General features: G+C 37.6%; 1 protein-coding gene across 2 annotated transcripts in view; it reads right to left on the reverse strand.

Annotated features, from left to right (window-relative positions):
• Nucleotides 1-7,043, reverse strand: part of CPO (carboxypeptidase O) — a 38,697-nt gene extending 31,654 nt beyond the window's left edge. For both annotated transcript variants that reach the window (XM_033230539.1, XM_033230541.1), the window contains exon 1: nt 6,294-7,043. The gene's annotated coding sequence lies outside the window, so the exon portion shown is untranslated. The remainder of the gene's footprint in view (nt 1-6,293) is intronic.
• Nucleotides 7,044-8,064: the final 1,021 nt, after the last annotated feature.

Genomic DNA, 8,064 nt, shown 5'->3' on the forward strand with positions numbered 1-8,064 from the left:
CCCATTGTCCTATACTATATATCAGCATTTACATAACCTAACATAGACATTTAAATTGTTTCCAAATATTAGAATATATATATTATAAATAAAGCTGCATCTCAGAGCTGCATAAAACTCTTTCAGACTTTAGTTTATTTCCTCAGTATAGATGTCCAGAGGCAGGAACACTAGGCCAAAAGATTTATGTTTTAAAGCTCTTGATGTTTTTAAGCAGCCTAATTTTTTTTTCATATTTTCCTGTAAAATATGTAAGAGTCTTCGTTTCCAACTTACAGATGAGGAATTTCAGAAAGGAAAATAAATGCACTATGTATATGAAACCAAGTAAACTAATGGAAAAATGAGAAGGAAATATTCAAACAAGTTTTTGATATTACAGAGATCCTTGACTCTGCACATATCTGAAATTGAACTGTCTATAAAGATAAGGAACAAGCTGAGACCACACAATTATTGTTGGATAAAAATTGGAATGGGTTTCTATGTTATGTGAGAGCAAGTTCATTGCAAGATTTCTTTAACTGTGAAGCAAAAGAGGAAATACCAGTTATAACCACATATACTTCATGAGATATGCTAAATCAGCAAAATAATGATTTGCATATGAACAAGGGAAAAACACACTTTCTGTGGAAACTATACACACACACACAGACACAGATTTCAAGAGAATGTATTTAGAGAACTTACGATTCATTAAGAATAGGAGAGACCAAAAAATGGGCAAATGACATTAATGGGCAATTTATAAAATGATAAAATTAGTAATAAGCAAGACAAAATATTTATTCTTATTATAAATCAAAAAATTCAAAGGAAGTCAACGGTATGTATTTTTTACTTGTCAATTTGCCAAACAGTTAAAAAGTGCTTTCATACACTGTTATTGGAAGTGTAGATTGAAGTAATCTTTCTAGAGGATAATTGGGCAATGTATAGCAAGATTCTTAGATATTCCTCAGCTACCGACCCAATAATTCCACTTCTTAGAGAAATAATCAAAGATTTGAAAAAGCACAAAAAATTATGTAGCTAGTTGCTCATCATTACAGCATTATTTGTAAAAATGAAAGAGCAAGAATTGACTAAATGACAGAATATTATTAGCAATTTCAACTATGTTTTAAATAAATTGCTAATGCCATAGGAAAATTTCTGTAATACAATTTAACTGAAATATTTCAGAAATAGTGCTGCATACATAATTAGCTAGCTATCTGAAAACATTAATAGTACTTATCTCTACATGAAATCATTTGGTCATTTTAACATTTTTCTTAATAATTAGGATAATGTGATTTACCAGTTGAGATACTATGAAAATGAGGGATATAGAATTTGTATTACAATTTTCTTTTTCCAATCACAGAACATGACATGTCTATTGGTATATGTCATGCATTGTGTTAGGAAATGTTTGTTAGATATTTATTCATTTATTCAAGGATTATTAGAGGACTATTATTATTCAGTGATAAATTTCAGTGGTCTTTATTATTCTCGTCTCATGGTGGTATTTATGAGTAGCAAGGAAGGAGAAGCCAGCTGCCTTGGTCTTAAAAAAAAAGCATTCAATTTAGACAATCTAAATCATAATAATCAGTCCCTCTTCCCACTTTACACTCACCTATCATATCCCAGCCCTCCAGGAACCAGCATCCCCAAAAGATAAAGGGTTTCAAGCAGAGGCTTCATTCTGCCTCAGAGTAAGTTAGAAAATTCTGGGCCTCTCTGATAGTGGATCAAGTGTCCTTGAGAATGAATGCATCAAGACTGGCTCCCACAATCAAGATGAGATAAGTCAGTTAGTGGATGTCTCAGCAGAAAGAGACTCCGGCAATTGCTTTATTAACTCTATCATGTCCTCAAACCACCTTTTCTAATGGGGGAAATGCTGTACCATTTGATATTTCATTTCTTCTCTAAAACCAAATTTATGTGAGCTCTCAACTTCACCAGATCCTGAAATGAATTTCCTCCCTATGTAAAGTCACCTCAGAGTATTTCTAGGAATCCCCATCACTCATACTCAGGAGCAGTCATTCCTGCTCTTCCCCTCACACAGGTTGGATGGGAATAGTAGGCTAGTCTTTCTGAATCACGAGCCTATTCATGAGACCAGAAAGAATACTCTGCTCTGGTCATAATGGACATGGTCATTATTCAGAATCTCCTCTTCCTCTTTCAATCTAAGGCTTCGATTGGGGTCAAATGCCTTCTCTTTTTCTGATGAACCACATCACCAGCTTCTTAAACAAACCCAGATTTCTCCAAATCTGAGCAGTGAAAACAGTGTCAATCCTTTCCCAAGTGGATTTTACCCCACGTCCCTCTTACATGAGGGACTCTGTCAGATGCTCCACCATGTTTTCAGACATAGCCAACTTATGCTTGAGTCTCATTGACCAGTAAAAGTAAAGACTCACGTTAAGACCACTGCTAACAGTCTAATTGAGCAAGGCAAACTTTAGTGCAGAGCAGGTAGAGTATTTAAATGGAGTCCTTGGCATTTAGGGACCCAGTTTAAATCATTTGCCCTGTATTCATGCATTCATTCTACAAAAATCTCATGAGCACCACTGTATACAAGACACTACACTAGATACTTAGGATACAAAGGTGAACAAGGCAGAGTCCCTTCTTTTATGGAACTCACAGTAGAGTTGAGAGAAAAATAAACAAGTACACAAACAAATGTTACAATTTCAAGTAAAGAGAATGCAGTTAAAAAAATAGAGGAGATAAGCGCTTCCATGCTCTCTCCAGGCATGCCATCCACCCAGTCCCTCCATGTGTTTAGCAACCCAGAGGCTCTCCAAACTCTGTTCCCTTGTGTTTTTATGAAGACTTCATTACATGGGCATGGTTGATCATATCATTGGTCATTGGTGATTAAATAAAACTCCAGTCCCTCTTTCCTCCCCAGAGATGGGAGGGGATTACTGAAAGTTCCAACTTTCTAATCACATGGCTGATTCTCCTGGCAACCAGAAACTTAGAAACTTTCCAAAAGTTACCTGTTCACTTAAACTTAGACATAGTCAAAAGGGACGTCATGAATAACAAAAATGGCCGTTTCACCTTTATTGATCTTATCACTAAGGAAATTCCAAGGGTTTTAGGAGCTCTGTGTCAGGAACCAGGGACAAAGACAAAATATGTATTTCCTATTATATCACAATATCACGATGGTATTTAAAGCCAGTGGGGTAGAGGAGTTCATCTGGGGCATGGGTATAGACAGAGAAAGACAAAAACTGAGCCCTGGGCTGACCTAACATTTAGAGGACTTGGTAGAAGAGAAGAATCCAGCGAGGGAATTGTGAAGAACAACCAGTGAGGTAGTTAAAAAATGGGTGACTATTTTGTCCCAGAAGCCAAGTGAGGAGAGCATTAAAAACAAAAAACTGGGAGTTACCCACTGGTCAAATGAGGACGAAGAACTAACCAATCAACCAGCAGGATAGAGGCTCCCGGAGACCTTGAAAAGAGCAATTTCAGTAGATATGTGGTGGGGACAAACGCCTGCCTGGAGCTGGTTAAAGAAGGAAAGGGAAGTGAGAAAGTGGAGGCGGTGAGTACAGAAAACTCAGCATAGCTTGCCTACGATAATGGCACCTTAAAGAAAACTGCATTGTTAGCATTTTGCATCCTTCCCTTGGTATATAGTTAATTCAAAAATCCTGAATTTGAATTTTGCTGTTCAGAATGAGGGGTAAAATGCAACACGCATGTCACTCTCTTCCTCACCCAAGTGAGGGGACTGGCAGTTACCTTGGTAGTACTAATTTTGGAGCAAGGATTCTAATGGCACTGTCAGTTCCACAGAAAGAGAGGGGGACCTGGAAGTTAAGGGTGTCTTCCTTCCACACTCTTGCTAATTGGAATGGACTGAGATGGATTCACGGCAGAGGGACGTATGGGTAGTCTAAATAAAAAGAAAGACTACAAAAGGCTTCCCCCCACCAACCAATATGTAGTTCCATACAGTTATTCTGAAACAAAAGAATATAAATAAAAGTTTAAAAACACATAAAAATGCAGTCAAATAATACATACAAATTGTTAGTAAAAACCTGCAAATAATTTTTAAAATGTGTTGTGAGGACATTTGGTATTACTACACAGGATTTTCTTAACTGTCGCTGATAATTGGATTTTCCTCAATCCCCACGTCCAATTTCACTGTAATATGTGGTCTTCTGCCAACCCCATTGGCCAAAGATTATCTTTCTGTGACCTTATGGAATGCAAGCAGTAACCCAGGGAACTCAGGGCCAATGAAGTGGAACCATGGGCTCCTCACTAACAAGGGTGAATTATTATCACATCTTTCCTGGTGATTAGATTATTTCTTATCGTTGTGTTTTATAGCTTTCTAGTTAGTCATCTCAACACAATTTATTCACAATAATAGTGTTTTATTATTGCTGTTTTATAGTTCCTATAACAGTAAAATTTATTCTCAACTCTATTATTACAATATTCGACTACTAATGGAATTCTTATTTTTATTTGATCATGTTTTAAAGCCATAACAATAAAATTTACTCCCAAAAATATTACTGCAAGTTTTATGCTCTTTAAACTACTTGATAGAATGCCTGCGAACACATGTGGTACTTTAAGCCACATGAGAGAAAGCCTGCCAAAACATAAACATTGTTCTAGGGGGAAAAAGGGGGGGAATTGGTTTCTATTATGGTGAAACTTGTGTTCTTTGATAGAGTAAGTAATGGGATGAAAGAAATGAAAGGACCTTAGAGATAGCTGATTTCAAAGAGAATTATATTCTAATTGGTAGAATTATTTGTTTAAAAAATCAGCCTCTTTTTATTACCTGCCAAGCCCTACACATTTCCACCGACTTCATCCTCCAAAATAATGTGCTCTCCAAAAGGCCCATGATTTCTCTGGGCTCAAAATTGCATGGCTTGTTGCCACATTAGTTGGATAGAGGCTGCTATGAAATATTATTACCAAAAGCCAGGGTCATGTTGAAGGTGAACAGCTTCAATGACTTAAGAACTGGAAGGCACACAGCCAAGTCAGCTCGCTACTTCTGCTGCTTGTCAGTTGCTCTCGTTGACCATGAACCCAAGGACATTGCAGTAAACTTCATCACTTGCTTGGTGTGCATTGTTTGTGCCTGGAACACTGAATCAAAGCGACTATAACATGAATTACAATCCATCCAGTGGAGCAAAGTACCAGCAGGATTCAAATAATTGGTATATCAGATTGGCAGCAATTAAGGTGTGGTTAAGGGCTTGGTCTCAGATGGATAATACATTGACTTATGGTCACAAGGAGAGCTGGAGGCAAGTTGGGTGGAGATATAAGCTGGTTGACATTCAGAACTTACAGCCTTACTAGCAGAAGAGGCAAAATCTAGATTTGATTTCTGAGGCAGCACCAAGGAGAGGTTCTTCTGATAGAAGCTTCCGTAGATTGCTGCCATCATCTAAAGCAAGAAATGAGCGGATGGATGGACGGATGGATGGATGGATGGATGGATGGATGCATACATGAGTCCACAGATGCATGGATGCATGGATAAATCTGTATCTATGCTCTGGTCATACGGCATAAATCCACTGACTAGATGAAACCTTTCACATACACAGGTAGGGACTTAGCTTGCTGTGACCATCTTCTTTCCTTTGCCCAGCTGTGGAAGTGTGCAAGTCAGCTCTACCTTCAAGAGAGAAACTGCTGTCAATTTCTGGCTATGAGTAGCTTCAGAATCTGACTCTGTATTCAAGCTGGGACTATGTGCTACCTGGACATCACCTAACCAATGACTGAGCACAGAACTGGCATAAGTGCTCACCATTGAACCAATGCAAAGTGCCTCTAGGAGCAATCTTGTGGCTGTCCCACAGTCTGAGGCCCTTTCTGGCCAATCTTTCTTTCCTCCCTCTATCTTTTTACAGGTGTCAGATCTGGGCATAAGGCTCTCCTTGCTTTCTCTTGCTTTTTCTCCCCTTTATCTTTCACAAGAATTACGCCCCTAAAATCTCTTCTATTTTCAACTCCATCTTGGTATCTGCTTTTCAGATGATCCAGCCAATACACCAGCCAGATCCCAGAAAACATGAAAATAAATGAATGTAATTGATCTTGAGTTATGTGGATCTTTCTGAAACTTTGTGGATAATTAAATTCAGAAATAAAACTGAAATTTGGAAGTAACAGGGATAATCCTACATGGCCAGGCCTTAACAGCGTTGCGACACACAGCCAGAAAGCTACAGAAAATTACGTGGTAGCTTAGTAACATTCCTTACCAGTTGGCTTTTTGAAAAAAGTGTTTTCTCTCTCACTGCTTGCTCACCCGGGCTAATGTGTGGCAGGCACAGGGTCCTCAGTCTTTCCATGAAGATGATCAACGTTGCTCTTTCCCTCGTGCTGATGTATTTTCTATTTGGATCATCTGGGGAAGGAAGAGGAGCAAAGATGAAATGTATGCTCTCAAGTGCTAAGAGTAGAGGTGGAGGGTGAGGAAATAGAGGAAGTTTTAAAGAGGAGCTGGATTTCCACCAGAAACCCCAGCAATCTGCAGGGCATGAGGTGGTAATAGAACTGGGGTGGGGTAGGGCCATCAGCTTGGGCATTAGCCACTGGATACTTCTCCATCTCTTTCTCAGTTGGACAGTATTTCATTCTGCATCAACTACCAAGAAGTTTTCAAAAAGAATGCTTCCAAACCATCATCCTGAATCATCATCCTGAAAAAGGATCTTGATCAAGAGGGTTACCATTCTGAGTCTCTGCTTCCATCCATTGCTCAGGTACTTAAAGGAAAGACAACCCAATTAGGACAGGTTTCCTTTCCTTATCTACATTTTGTCCTACATCTTCTCATTTCTGCTTAATATATTCAGCAAGGTCATCACAGATCATCGCCTGCCTTGTCAGAGTCTCAGTGCAACGTTAGATGGTCTGGGTACAGAGTAATGAGTCAGAATTCTGAAGCCTTGGGTTCTGATTCGTGTTCCTCCATTTCTCAACCATGCAATTTTCAGCAAATCTCACTTGTCTTCCTTTGTAAAAAAGAAAAAAAAATTATACCTGTTCTGCCTTCCTCTCGGGTTGTGGAGCACATTAACTGAAGTAATGTATGGAAAAGCCCTCTGAAGACTGTGATGCCATAATCACAAAATGTATGATATAATTATCATTGACACTAATAACAATGATCTGTGTCTAGATTACAGTGCTATGCAGGATTACTGTAACATAAGACCACACAATACAAAAGAGAAAAACCAAACTCCCCAAAGAGCATAATATGAAGCTATTTTTTTTCTTTTACTGTGAAATATCTTAATGTAAAGTTCATCAGAGGATTTTCCTAAAAAAGGGGGGTGGGTGAAGTTTCTCAGCTTTATATATATTGAAAAAACAGATTTCTGAAATGCATTTCTGAAATACAGCATCTGTTTAAAATAAGCTATATCTTAGCTTCTAAAACCAACTGTATATAATCTACATAATCCTAGCTCTCTGTTTATAAAATAATAACATTTTCCAGCATAATTGGCTTTTTAAATAAAATATACATAATTTAATGCACTTTGTATATTCCTGTTCCTGTGGGTTTACCCTATATCTCTAAAATAATTTCTATAAAAGGATAGACATGAAATTTCTACTTTATTTTATAAATTGAGATTAATTTTACACTCAGAGAAGTAATTGTTACTAAAATTATTATGGGGTTTAATAAACCCAAATACTGTATTTTCAGAAGTCCAATTCCACATTTATACACTGAGACCTCCCAGATTTCACAAGATTTCTACTTGTTATTACCATTCCTGGAAATAATATTGTCAATGGAGGGTGGATGTCCTTCACCTTAACTTTCCTATCTCCTTCTTGCTTCTATTATCATTTTATTAACTCCTTAGAAGGATGCCAGGCTATTCTGCAGGGAAGTCTTTTAAAAATTAAATTAAGTGATAGAGTTATAAAAAAAAGGGTATAGAATTATTACTATGTCCAAGATACTGTACTTTAATGTACAAACACCTAGTAGTAGGATCAATTATTGAC

Source organism: Trachypithecus francoisi, unplaced genomic scaffold (assembly GCF_009764315.1).
Source record: "Trachypithecus francoisi isolate TF-2019V2 unplaced genomic scaffold, Tfra_2.0 Lachesis_group13, whole genome shotgun sequence".
Classification (NCBI taxonomy): Eukaryota; Metazoa; Chordata; class Mammalia; order Primates; family Cercopithecidae; genus Trachypithecus; species Trachypithecus francoisi.